Here is a 15,081-nt window from a genome sequence, read left to right as displayed (position 1 = left end):
GCATGTGTAATCGGTGAAGAAAGCATTCTGCATCCTACCTAGGCACTTCTTGCACACCAGCCTGACTTCACCTGCTAAAGCTACCTCCATCTCCTCCTTACACAGCACCGGCCCCTCGGAGTCTGCAGGCAGACACACTCCCACATCATCAGCGCAGGGCTGCGGCACCGGCACTGCGCCGCACAAAACCGGGGGCTACGAAGAACGCGGCCAGCCACGCAGCGACACCGCCAGCCACGCAGCGACACCGCCACCCCGCAGAGCGCCACCCCGCCTCTTCCCGCTGATCTTCGGGCACGAACGCGGGACCGCACCGCCGCTCCTGCGCAGGCTCAGCCACGCATTACGCGGCGCACATCGCGCTCCCGCCCAATGGCAGCCGGCAGGCGGGCGGCCGGTGGAGACGCCGTTACAGCGCCAGGGGGCGCTGGGCGCCGTCATGAGGGGAGCCCTGAGGCTCCCGCCGTTGAGAGTGGAGGAGTGGGATTACAAGTTGAAGTTCTGAAAACCCATGACAAAGTTCACGCAGAACTTTTCAAACCCAAATATTTTAACGCAGAATTATTTGGAAATCCACATTTTACCTGCCAAAGTCTGTACCTTGCTTTAAATCGTGTTGGGTTTACCCCATTGTGTCTTATGAGACACACTAGGTTTATGTGGATGCATAAGCAATAATGAAACTTGCTAAGAAATTATGATGATGTGTTGTGCTAGTGGTGTGCTACGGTAGAGATGTGTCCTTGTGTTCGTCACCAATGGCACTGGAAAAAAACGCTCTGACAAAGTATTTGTTTTTTCCAAAGCCAAAGGGAAACCCTTGTTGCTGAGGAGACTCTCAGTAGTTTTCTGGATCAGACCCACAGATGGGTTTATAGATGGATCATTTTTAGAAAATCCAACTTTTTCCCCAAACAAATTCCAATGACACAGAATCACAGAATGGTAGGGACTGGAAGGGACTTCTGCGGAAGGAACTAGCTGATCTCATCTAGTTTAGTCCACTTGCTAAAGCAGGTTCACCTAGAGCAGGTTGCACAGAATCATGTCCAGGCAAGTTTGGAATATCTTCAAAGAGACTCTACAACCTCTCCACAACCTTACAATTGCTGCGGTTATAATTAATTTCCCCCACCGTCTTCTCTGAAATCTCCTCAAATGATGGCATCATCTTTGCTGCCCTGCCAGAAACAACATAGTGAATTTTACTTAGTGCAAGCAGTTGTCTATATGAGGCTATCAAACAGTTTTGAAGACAATTACCCAGCTGCTTTTAAGAGGGTTATTTTACGAACACAGGCCCCCTTTCTGAGATATGTTAAGTGTGCACAGCTCTTTTCTTGGCAATACAGGTCATTTACCATCTCTCTTTGAGCCAGACTGAAGATAAAAACTAGTTTACGTTAGTCAATGCTTATGAAGTCTCATTAGTCCTATCAAACACTCTGGGTTTCATATTTCATTCAAGCAGATGGTTTTTGTCCTATCATTCAATGGTGGCCTAAAATTATGCCAGGGAGGTTTAGACTGGATATTAGGAAAAATTTCTTTACAGAAAGAGTGGTTAGGCATTGGAATAGGTTACCCAGGAAAAAGGTGGAGTCACTGTCCCTAGAGGTGTTCAAAAAACATGTGGGCATGGCACACCAGGACATGGTTTAATGACCATGGTGGTGTTAGGTCTATGGCTGGACTCTATGATCTTAGAGGCCTTTTCCAACCAAAACAATTCTATGATGCTTTGATTTTGTTAAGCTAATCAAAGCCAGCTGGCAAGCTCAGCTATCTAGTCCTTTGATTTAGGTAACTTTTCTGTGCAAGCTTTTGTGGTGAACCTGAAGTGTGACTAGATTATTCAGTTCAGATATATATATATAGCCTTGGCAGTCACTCTGAATTTATTCCAGACTAACTCAAATGAACATCCGGCTTGTGATTTCCAAATAACAATGCCTCATTCTTTCTTTTGGTTAAGTTCTGTCTTACTTGTATGGAAATGGGAAAAGGTCTGACAGCCCCAGGTGGGTCAAAATACAAGTGCACATTTGACAACAAATTAGAAAGTTCTTTTTATTAAGGATGCATAGTCTAACATATTGTACTGTTTACAACTCCAGGAAGCACAATGATCTTTTCATAATACAAAAGTAATCAGAGATATCTAAAGAAGTTTTAGTTTATTGTAGATGTAATGAGAGCATACCTTAGCATGCTGAGAGAACTGAACATTGATTCCTTCATACAGGTTATAGATTCAGGTGGTGTATTGGAAGTGATTGCTGTAATCTGAAGTGTCATGATGTGACTCCTGAAGTTATGGCTGATAGCACGGTCTGGTTTTGTAGGCTGGGCGGCAAGGGGTTTGGTGATAAAAGTGGGCTGAATGTCAGTGGTGGATTAAGTGATATTAATGGATCAAGTTGTTGTTGGGGGTCACCTGAAAAATTCGTAAGCCAAAGAGATATCAAACATTAAAAAAAAAAAGGTAAACAAAACAAACAGGACACACACCAAAATCACAGAATCACAGAATTAACCAGATTGGAATAGACCTTCAAGATTATCTAGTCCAACCTATCACCCAACACCATCTAATCAAGTAAACCATGGCACTAAGTGCCTCATCCAGTCTTATTTTAAACACTTCCAGGGACAGTGACTCCACCACCTCCCTTGGCAGACCATTCCAATGGCCAATCACTCTTTCTGTGAAGAATTTCTTCCTAACATCCAGCCTAAACCTTTCCTGGTGCAGCTTGAGACTGTGTCCTCTCGTTCTGTCACTGGTTGTCTGGGAGAAGAGACCAACCCCCACTTGGCTACAACCTCCCTTCAGGCAGTTGTGGATGGCAATAAGATCCCCCCTGAGCCTCCTCTTCTCCAGGCGAAACAACCCCAGCTCCCTCAGCCACCCCTCATAGGGCTTGTGCTCCAGATCCCTCACCAGCTTTGTTGCCCTTCTCTGGACATGTTCAAGCAACTCAATATCTTTCTTGAACTGAGGAGCCCAGAACTGGACACAGTACTCAAGAATTATAGTTTTCATAAACTAGTGGCTTTGTAATAAAATAATGCAAATAGTTCCTGTAAATCAGTCTAACCATTCTTTTTCTTTTTTCACAGATACAATAGTAAGTAGCTTTCTTGCATGGGATATTACATTTATCATATCCAAACAGAATGACAAAGCACCAATCGTAGTACTCTGTCACAAGATTATTCAGTCTTGAATACCAACTTCTTGCCTGTGTATTGCCTGTGAAAGACCTAACGTGTAGTTTCTAGGATTGAAGGCCAGGCAAGGAAAAGTATTAGGGAAAAAAGCCATATAAAATCCTGGTCAACATTAAAATTTCCAACCTTTGTGTGAAACTAGCAAATTTCATACATTCATTGATACCTTACATCATTATGAATGAGGTAAAACTCTGGAGCATAGAATACACTGTACCATGAAACACCAAAAGTTTCATATAAGCACATACTTTATTTTTGTAAACTCTCCCCCAGCAAAACTCCACGAGTAATTCCTCTGTCATTAACATTTTCCAACACAACACAGTGTTAGTCCTAGTGGAACCATAATAGGCAAAGGAATAGAAGTGGCTGAAATGAGCTGGTTACATTTCATAGTACAAAAGTTTAGGAAAGCAGGTCAACACATTGAATTAAATGGGCACTTGACAAATATGCTTTGTGAGTATCTGGAAGACTAATATCTTCTGATACATATACTGACAAAAAAAGTAAAAAAAAAATAAAGTGAATTAACATTATTTATTTTGTGTTAATTTATGAGAACAACTGAAAAATACCCCTCTAAATGTGTACTGAACTGTAGGTTCAAAATGTCTTCCAATATATTCCCACATGCTGAAATATCAACTAAAGTAATGATATGTTAAAGGTGCAGCTTACCTCATTTACTCATTAGTGGAATGTCTTGCCAAGATTAAAACAGAGAGTGGAATGCTGTTCCACAGGTCTGGTTGACACCTAACTTCTTTAACTTTTACAAAACCATTTTCCTCTTTTCTCACTTAAAGTCTGTGCAAATCTGGACCATGGGAGCACAGAGCCAATGGGAAGATAGAGGAGACCAAAAGCACAGCAAGATAATAGAAATATTGACCCACTGGGCAAAAAAATTAGTGGAGAGGGAAGGGAAGAAGGGAAGGGAAGGGAAGGGAAGGGAAGGGAAGGGAAGGGAAGGGAAGGGAAGGGAAGGGAAGGGAAGGGAAGGGAAGGGAAGGGAAGGGAAGGGAAGGGAAGGGAAGGGAAGGGAAGGGAAGGGAAGGGAAGGGAAGGGAAGGGAAGGGAAGGGAAGGGAAGGGAAGGGAAGGGAAGGGAAGGGAAGGGAAGAACATATGGAACCATAGAATCATTTTGATTGGAAGAGACCTTTAAGATTGTCAAGTCCAACCATTAACTTAGTGTTGCCAAGTTACCACTGAACCATGGCCCTCAGCAACACATCCACGTGTCTTTTAGATACTTCCAGGGATGGTTACTCCACCACTGCCCTGGGCATCCTTTTACAATGCTTTACAACCCTGTCAGTGAAGACATTTCTCCAACATCTAACCTAGTCCTCCTGTGGTGCAACCTGAGGACACGTTCTCTTGTCATATTGCTTGCCAGTTCAGAGAAGTGACTGACATTCACCTTGCTACAACCTACAACCTCCTTTCAGGCAGTTGTAGAGAGCACGATGGTTTTCCCCGAGCCTACTTTTTTCCAGGCTAAACAACCCCAGTGCCCTCAGCCACTCCTCATAAGACTTGTGCTCTAGCCCCTTCACCAGCTGCATTAACCTTCTCTGGACATGCTCCAGTACCTCAATGTACTTCTTATAGTGAGGGGCCTAAAACTGAACACAGTTTTCAAGGTGCAGCCTCATCAGTGCTGAATACAGAGGTGCAATGACTTCCCTACTCCTACTCCTGCTCTGTTTCTTACAGAAGCCAGGTTGCTGTTTGCCTTCTGGCTAACTGGGCACGCTGCTGGCACATATTCAGCTGACTGTTGACGAACATCCACAGCTATTTTTCCAGCCACTCTGCCCCAAGCCTGCAGTGTTGCATGGGGTTGTTGTGACCCAAGTGCAGGAGCCAGCACTTGGCCTTGTTGAACCTCCTACTGTTTGCCTTGGCCCATCCATCTACATCAGAGTACAATTTGTTTGTCCTCCCCTCAGCCTTGTCCCTAATTCCTGTCATTTTTTCTCCCCATCTTTTTAAAATAATAATTTATTTATTATGTGTTTTAGTTGCAGTACACATTGGGTTATTTGTGGTATAGAAAAGAGAATGATACAGAACTTTGCATTTCAGTGTTTTAGCAGAGACTAAAAGTGTGTCTAAAGCACCAACAAAGTGACATCTGCATGTGCAATACTACCATCAACTCTGGTTAGTAAATGCAGACCCAATGCTAATCTGTAGTTCTCAATAAACCACAGAGGCATATAAATAAATGGCAGGGAACTGGTAAGAAAGATCACACTAAGGTCTCACCATCTGACATTCCTCCTTTTCCAGTGCATAGGGAGGGTTTTTTTTTTCAAAATTATTTAGGGATTTTTTTTTTCTTAAAACACCTCCTTTTTTTTTTTTTTTTGCTACAGTGTGTAGCAGTTAGGAGTATAGCTATTTAGAGCAGTGATTGCTGTGGGTATCAAGTCAGCCTTTGCCCATAAAGAAAGATGGCATGGCCTCTGAAACACTTAAGATGCCAGCTAGGAGAGTTACACCTGAATTTCCATGCTCTGATAACTCCTGCATACATCACTGCAAAACCTGCAGATCAGCTGTTGTGGCTGGCACTTGTATTTCTCTTCAACCCCATCAGACATCATAAAGGGATCAAATATCAAACTTACAGAGCCTATTCAAGTATTTTGAGCTTTGGAAGAAACTGGTTTCAGAACTCCAGCTATGACTGACAGAAAGGGACATGTGTTTGCATCAGTCCAAAGAATGCTGATCTGCAGGGGAAGTAAGAAAGGAATTTTTGATGTAACTGACCTGGAGTTGTTAGTTTAATGGAAACTGCAAGCTAGTCACCTTTGAGCCAGAATGATAAGAAAGGGTGTTCTACTGTGTGCTGCATACAAGTAGGGGAAACATTACTCCCATTTTCTAAAACGGTAAGAAGGAAGAACCAGGGAATTACAGGTCAGTCAGGCTCACCTCTGTGCCTGGTAAGATCATGGAGCACATTCTCCTGGAGGCACTACTGAGACAGAAGAATAGTGAAGAGGTGATTTGGTACAGTCAGCATGGCTTCACCAAGGGCAAATCCTGCCTGACAAACCTGGTGGCCTTCTATGACAAGGTCACAACAATTAACAGATGAGGGGAGAGCAACTGATGTCATTTACCTGGACCTGAGCAAAGCCTTTGACATTGTCCCGCACCACATCCTGGTCTCCAAACTGGTGACACATGGGTTTGATGGGTGGACCATGAGATGGATAAAGAACTGGCTTGATGGCTGCACCCAAAGAGTGGCTGTCAATGGGTCCTTATCCCAGTGGAGGCCAGGGACAAGCAGAGTCCCTCAGGGATCAGTCCTGGGACCAGTCTTGTTCAACACCTTTGTCGGTGACATGGACAGTGGCATTGAGTGCACCCTCAGCAAGTTTGCTGATGACACCAAGCTGTGTGGTGCAGCAGACACGCTGGAGGGAAGCGATGCCATCCAGAGGGACCTTGACAGGCTGGAGAGGTAGACACAAGCCAACCTCATGAGGTTCAACAAGACCAAGTGCAGGGTCCTGCATCTGGGTCGAGGCAATCCCAAGCACAAATACAGGCTGGGCAGTGACTGGCTGGAAAGGAGCCCTGAGGAGAGGGATTTGGGGGTGCTGGTGGACGAGAAGCTCAACATGAGCTGTCAATGTGCACTTGCAGCCCAGAAAGCCAACCAGATCCTGGGCTGCAGCAAGAGGAGTGTGGCCAGCAGGTCAAGGGAGGTGATTCTCCCCCTCTACTCAGCTCTGGTGAGACCCCACCTGGAATACTGCATCCAGTTCTGGAGCCCTATTCCAAGAGGGATATGGACCAGAGAAGGGCCACGAGGATGATCAGAGGGCTGGAGCACCTCTCCTATGAGGAGAGACTGAAAGAGTTGGGGCTGTTCAGTCTGGAGAAGAGAAGGCTCTGAGGTGACCTTATTGTGGCTTTCCAGTATCTGAAGGAGGCCTACAAGAAAGCTGGGGAGGGATTTTTTAGGATATCAGGACTAGGGGGAATGGAATAAAGCTGGAAGTGGGGAGATTCAGACTGGACGTGAGGAAGAAGTTCTTCCCCATAAGAGTGGTGAGAGCCTGGAATGGGTTTCCAGGGAGGTGGTTGAGGCCCCATCCCTGGAGGTGTTTAAGGCCAGGCAGGATGAGGCTCTGGCCAGCCTGATGTAGTGTGAGGTGTCCCTGCCCATAGCAGGGGGGTTGGAACTAGATGATCCTTGTTGTCCCTTCCAACCCTGACTGATTCTATGATTCTAAGTACTCACACTGACTAGAGAGCAGCAATGGGTGCTCTCTTCATGTGCTGAGCAAATTGGTTTACACATCCAATCATATAATGGTGTGGGTTGGAAGGGGCCTTTACAGGTCATCTCTAGTCCAGGGGTACCAATAACTATATCAGGTTGCTCAGAGCCCTTTCCAACTGTAAAAAAATTCTTCCTTATATCTAGTCTAAATCTCCCCTCTTTGAGTTTAAAACCATCATTTCTTGTCCTGTTGCAACAGGCTGTGCTAAAAAGATTGTCCTCATCTTTGTCACAGGCCCCCTTTAAGTACTGAAAGGCCACAATAAGGGCTCACAGGAGCCTTCCCTTCTCCAGGCTGAACAACCCAAACATTCTCAGGTTTTATGCATAGGAGAGGTGTTCCAGCCCTCTGATCATTTTTGTGGTACTCTTCTGGTCTTGCTATAAGAGGTCCATGTCCTTCTGCTGGGGACTCCAGAGCTATACACAGTCCTCCAGCTGGGATCTCACCAGGGCAGAGCAGAATCATCTCCCTTGACCTGTTGGCCACACTTCTATTGATGCAGCCCAGGATACAATTGGTCTTTGGGGCTGAGAGCACATGTTGCTTGCTCATGTCCCAGCTTTTCATGTAGCAGTACCCCCAAGTCCTTCTCTGCGGGGCTGCCCTGAATCTCTTAATCTCCCAGCATGTATTTATACTGAGGGTTGCCCTGATCCAGGTACAGGATCTTGCACTTGGCCTTGTTGAACCTCATGAAGTTCACAGAGGTCTACTTCTCAAACTTATCCAGGTATCTCTGGATCTCATCCTGTCCCTCTGGCATGCCATATGCACCACTCAGCTTGGAGTCATTGGCAACTTTGTTGAGAGTGTACTCAATCCCGTTGTTTATATCAGTGATGAAAATATTAAACATCACTGGTCCTTTTACAGACCTCTGAGGGAAATCACTTGTCACTGATTTGGACACTGAACCACCATCCTCTGGATGGAACCATCCAACCAATTTTTTTATCTACTGCACAGTCCATCCATCAAATCCATATCAGTCCTGCTTAGAGAGAAAGATGTTTTGGGGAGCCAAGTCAAAGGCTTTATGGAAGTCTGTGGGAACCCAAGGGAGTAGTTAACAGAACATTTAACTGGCCTTCGCCTCTGTGTGAGAGCCCGGGGGATGGTAAGTGATGGGACATCTTGTTCTACCCCAGAACTGTGTGAGAAAGGATGGGAGTGTGGAGATAACAAAATGCTGTATCATGGATGGAGAAAGCAGTTGGGGAAAAAACATCTGTTAGAATAAGACAAAATAGTGGGTTCAAGGGCTGGTAGGTGGTGGGAAAGTGAAATGAAACATGTATGAACCTATCAATAAATAGTCATCAGTTCAGCAAGTCAGGACCATTCGGCTCACTTGTGGTCATAGTCACCTCTTCACAAACTGGTCTGCCAGCTTGTATTTCAGCTCACTGTGGTGGGACTGACTGGATCAGGCTCACTATATGATACCCATGAACAAAACTGCAGAAGTCCAGATAGATGATAGCTCTTCCCTTGTCCACTGATGTAGTTACTCCATCCTAGAAGACAACTATGGTTTAACATGTCAGAAGGCATGCTTTGATTTTAAGAATAATGTCTGTCCTAGGAATAAGTAACATTTCTTTCAATAGAGATATGAATAGCAAAAATAATGAAAAAATAATAGATAAGTAAGACAATATAAGGAAAGGAACCAGCAAAAACTGTTTCTGAGTCATTAAATGTTTAAACTACTGAGATCATCCTGCATGATCACCTTAATACGCATTACTGTGTTCAGATTTGGAGTCTGCACTACAAGAATAAAAATGGCATATAGGAGAGCACCTAGCAGAGGCCACCAAAATGACCAGAGTTCTGCAGCCTATGACATCCAGGGGGAAGCCAAGAGACCCTGGAGATGAGAAGGCCAAGGGGGATTTTCTTCACCTTCCTCATAGAAGGATGCAAAGAAAAGAGAGCCTGACCGTTCTTGCCAAGAGACGAGAACTACCTTTTCTTTGCTTCTCCTCTCAGATACGACCATTTGCCTGTGCATCACAGACTGTACAGCTGCATCATCCAGTTTTCCACTGATGTAAAATATGCTGGTGCAAGCTCTTTCAGAAAATCACTTTCTTGGTTCCTTATCTTAATATGGTTGCATTGACGCAGCCTGTGTCTGCAACACTGCAATTACAATTGGATGAACTGCTGTGTCAGGTTAAGCTGTCTTCAGATCATACTAGTTGATTTCTTCTGCCTGGAAACCATGTTTTGCTTGTCGTGGACCATCACAATGCTGCCTCAGACATTCTTACGTACAAATCTTACGTACAACTCTTACGTACAACTCATTCTTACATACAACTCCTTCACCAAGTTGTGAAGGAAAGTGATAGTGCCAGTTAGGTGTAAAAGTAACCTTTGAAAGACTGTCACAGTGTTTCTGATATGTTCAGAGTGGAGACAAGGGTCTTATCTGCAAGTAAAATACCATCCTGCCCTTAAGCTTGTTTTTGGCAGGGCCTGATTAGTCTCAGCCCCAGTCTGCACAGACATGGTAAGATTTAAAGATAAACCACACAATACAAAGTCTGGCATTCAGACACATGCAGGGCAAATCAGTTGTGGATTTTGGCCTTCACCGTGGTGAGCTGTCTGGGTCATTATGACAATATCCCATCATAGACAAGCAAGTAATCTGAAATGAATACTACAGAAACAATGCGGTTTTAGTTAAGAAAGATCTGAGAATGGAAAGTGTGGCAATTAAATATGCACTAATTGTATTTTTCCTATAATATTGAGGCTGAGTGCAGTGTCACTGGGTATCTTTATAAAAAAATGGCATCAATGTAGTAAATGGATTATTTTGTTAGTGATTTTCTTTTAAAGACTAAGATTCCTAATCTGTTTATATTAAAAATAGCATGGGAATACAGTTAAAATGTGCTACCCGAAGAAGAACCCAAACCTGACAAAATGAATCTACATCAGAGTAGCTCTTGTTACCCTAACCCTTTACCTGGTATGCGTCTACCTTTGTGCTGGAACTGGAGGTCTTTCCTTGGACTCAGAGAGCTGAGTCAATAAAACATTGATCTTATTTAAGAAAAAAAAAAACAACTTTCAAAAGCTCAAGATGTTTTCTGATGTCTCAGCCAGCTTCATGGGCTCCCTGTAGGATTAGATAAATATCATGGAAGAGGCCAGACCATGCATTCAGAGGTAGAAGGTTCAGCACAGTGGTTCATCCTAGAAAGGGAAAGCCAGCCAGTTTCCTGGAGGGTACATTCCCAACAACCCACACCAAAGTGGGGCAGGGATCCCATGCTGAAGACATGGAATAAATGGTGAATGCAACACAACAGATTATGAAATCCCAGGCCTATAGGGCAGCCCAGAATAACCATTCTGTGTGCTTGGCCCAGTCTGACAAATGTGTCTACATGATACACACCAAATTCATATTGCCAGGAGTTTCTCCCTGGAAAACAAAACATGAAATCTTCCTAAACTTCAGGAATATTCACTGGGCTGTATTTCCTAAATAATGAGGGAAGAATTCAGGCAGAGACATACCTCAGCCTGTAGAGAGGAAACTCTAGGCAATTTGCTGGGTTTTTCAAAATATTATTTTCATAGTCATCAGAGTGATCAACTAAAAAAAAAAAAATCAAAACTATTACATTTAGTCCAAAGAGCAGACAATGTCTGTTGAAAAGGTCTCATTGTAGGCTATAGCTGCACATTTAGGGATGTTAAATGATATTCCATGAAACTACCGGGAGAATATGATTCTTTTACGAGAAAGAAATCTGTCAGAGAGTTGAAGAACAGTTTCCTTCATTCCAGGAACAGAGAGTCTGAACAATAAAGATCACACTATCAACATGCGATAAGTAGATTTATATTTTGATGGTCCTTGGGCTTTATTATGACTATCTTTTTTGAGGTCATAGTTTGAAGCTGTAATCTCCAGTTTTCCCATAAGTTCTTTCAGTATCATTTATGTTGGTGTCAGTGCTGGAAGACTAAAGATCTGAGGAAGCTCTGTTTGGACTGGGTGTGAAGCCAGTTCCTTTGCGATTTGACTAGTTATTACTGAAATCAGCACCCACATCAGTTTACTTAGGCCTCAGGGGCAGTTTGTTTGCAACAAACACCCAACGTTTTTGCCTGGCACAGTTCTAAGTGGGAGTCATTTCAGGTGAATGGGAAGCTGAGGATGGTGTGCATGACCAGAATTACTGATGCATAAAGACTCATGTGACCTCATAGAATCAATCATTTAGGTTGGAAAATACCTTCAAGATCATTGAGTCCAACCATTAACCCCATTCTGCCAAGTCTGCCACTAAGCCATATTGCCAAGCAGCACATCATGAGTCAACCTCTTCCCCAGGCAGTCTGTTCCAATACCTGGCAACCTTTCAGAGAAATACATTTTCCTAATGTCCAGCCTAAACCTCCCCTGGTGCAGCTTGAGGCCATTCCCTCTTGAACAGCCTCAGCAGTTGTAGAGAGCAATAAGATTTCCCCTCAGCCTCCTTTTCTTCAGACTAAACAACCCCAGTTCCCTCCCCCAAAATATGACCCTGTGTCTTACCATTTCTGTTAGTGATCTTCTGGTGATTTGCAATGACAATCAAGTCCTTAAACTCCGTTTTTTGATCTTTGCTTATAAATAAAACTCTCCACATGCTGAAATTTGCATCCCTCCTAGTTCAGTTCCTTTTGCTTTTTTTGACATTGTGATGTGGAAATGCATTCTGCTTCCTATTTCCTTCTCGGCAGAGACAGCAGGCCCACCCCTGCACTGCAGGATGTTTGTGCAGTCATAAGGTGTGGTTTTGCACTGAGGGTCTTACTGTTGTGTTTCTTATATTAATTTTTTATTTCCTCTATCTGTAAATCTTTTAAAAACTATAGATACAGGATGGGAAGGATTCTTTTGCTATCAGGTCTAATGCCTTACTGACAAGTAGCTATCTTCTTGTTTTTGCTACTCCTATGGAAAATTTGTTCCAGGTCCTGATGGTCCTCACAGACACAGCTGATTGCAAATATTAGTAAGAAACTGCCTTTTCCTTTTCAGCCTCAACCTAATAATATTTTGTGTATAGATATTTGTTCTTGTGCTGACGTTATATTTTTTGAAAGAAGTTTCTTTCTGTTTCTAGGATGTACTTGCAGCGCATTTTTGACAGCAGTCCTTTCCAGTGTCAGTGTCCTTTGCTAGACTAACAAACCAAGATCCCATGGTCTCCTATATATCCTTTCTCATTTTTCTGAATAAGTAACCAGCACATACACCAGATTTGAGAAAAAGTCTCCCCAGGACTTTGTATAGTTTAACACATCTCTGTCTTGATTTCAGCTGATGTATCCTAGGATTACATTTGCCCTTTGTGCAGCTGCTAGGCCTTTTCAGCTCATGGCCATGTTGGAAACATCTTTGCCTTAGTACCTAATAATTTCCAAATTATGAGCTTATGCTACAAATCTTTTTTACTATTTTCCTGATAAATGGCACTGAGTTCTGTAGCAATAAATTTAATTTCTGTCCTATCATTTAAATTCCCAAGGCTGCACAGTTCTTCCAAATAGTTTTCAAACATTTTCAACCAGCTTCTAACTAGAAAAAAAAATAGAAGAAAATAATGAAGCAGCAAAGATAAACTACCTTGCATATAGTTTTATTGATCCAGTTGTTTAACCAGTTGTTTAATTTTGCTCATTAGTTTGACCTTTGCTTCCTTCCTTATTTTTCTAAGAGAAAAGTGATTATGCTGGAGATGTGGAATGAGATAATGAAAAACTGTAAATGTTAAAACCTGCGATTGTTAAATTAAAAAGTAAAGAACATATTATTTTATAAAGAACCAGGAGCTTTTATTAAATAAATTTAATCTGAAAAGTCTTCATATTGACATTTTCCCAGAAAAGCTTAATCATGGAAAAAATATTCTATTATTCTAAGAATGTATTACATAACCCAACAGAAACTTCTTTTGAGACCCTAATTCTTGTATGTAGCATGGGTAAAGAAATAGAGAAAAAAAACATCCACTGTGGAGGAAATCATAATCTCACCATGAAGGACCTCTAGTGGCATAAATATTTCCAATTAAAACAACAAAACAAAACCAAAACCAAACTAAAATGATGCTTGTTCATCATTTTACAAGGAATCACTCTGAAGAGGACGCACAGCCTTAGATGCATATATTGCCATTTCCACTGGTGGGAGAGCATGAGGAGCAATAATACCAGTTCTGTGCTGAATGGAGGGTGTCTTTGGAGCCAGGCAGCCTGGCTGGCACACACATTCCAGGCAGCTTCACTTCACTGCAGCACAAGGCAAACTCAGGGGCTAACAAAAATCCAGAATCACACAATCATGGTCACACTTGCAGTAGACTGGAGCAGCAGTAGCTGAAGTCATGTTTAGACATCTGGGATATCTCTGCATTCACGGCCATGTTGTCCACAAGCCACAAAAATGTCTTGGGATAGCAAAGTTTATCACACTGAAGTGAACTTAGTCCCCAAAGTCCAATACAGGGCACTTTTAAAAGTCATTGCTTTATTTTTTTTAACCTTCAAATTAATTTTGTGTGTCTGTGCGTTAAAGAAATGAAATTAAAAGAGGTCCCTGCCTGCTTAAACTCTCATTACTTTGTTTCATATTTTTGCAGTACACAGATACTCCTCTGAAACTTCAATCCTGCAGCAGAGTAGTTCCAGTGAAAAACCCAAGCCCAGCAGTGTCGTTCTGGTATTAGGCAGCTGCAGCCTCCCTGTAGCAAGGAATTCCAAGAGCTGAACTCAGCTTAAATGGTGACAAAAAACATCAAAGATGTGATCTCCAAAGAAATCTTTGGAGAATCAGCAGCAGATTGCAGGTGGAAGATTAATAAAGATGAAGATAACACTCCCACAGTTGTGGAGCTCAGATATGATGAAATATGCAGTGTCTGATTATTGTGCTTATTTTAAACTTGTTATTTTAGGTTATGGAGAATTGTGACCAGCATGACCTGACTCATAACTATCACAACACTGAATCTTGATAGGCAGCTTTCTTGCAGGAGTCACAGTGGGATTTTTATTGGATTTGGATTTCAAATTAAAACATTAATAAACTATTCTGTTATAGACATGAAGGAAAAAATATACAAACTCTCAATATAACATAGAAATGGATATGTATATTATAAATATAAAAGTATATTTTTGGGTATTCTTTTAAAACATCTAATTATACAGCTTTTCTCTCATATTGACCTACAGCCTTAATATTGCAGGATATTGCAGGATCACAGAGTCAAAGAGGGGGTTTGGGGACCCATCCTCTCCCATGTAGCCAGTATCTTAGTGGTTAGGGCCTGGCACTTGGGAAATAGGAGACTGAAAATCATCTCTTTCTGCTGAAATGGGACTGGCAGACACATGAAGTTACAAAGATGACCTGAAATGGCAGAATAATGCCGCTTTTACATTCCTGACTCAAAGTTGTGGTGTTGGGGGAGAAATATTAAACCACGGTGCTCTGC

Source organism: Indicator indicator, chromosome 1 (genome assembly GCF_027791375.1).
Source record: "Indicator indicator isolate 239-I01 chromosome 1, UM_Iind_1.1, whole genome shotgun sequence".
In the NCBI taxonomy this organism is placed as follows: Eukaryota; Metazoa; Chordata; class Aves; order Piciformes; family Indicatoridae; genus Indicator; species Indicator indicator.
This window is presented reverse-complemented; position numbering follows the sequence as displayed.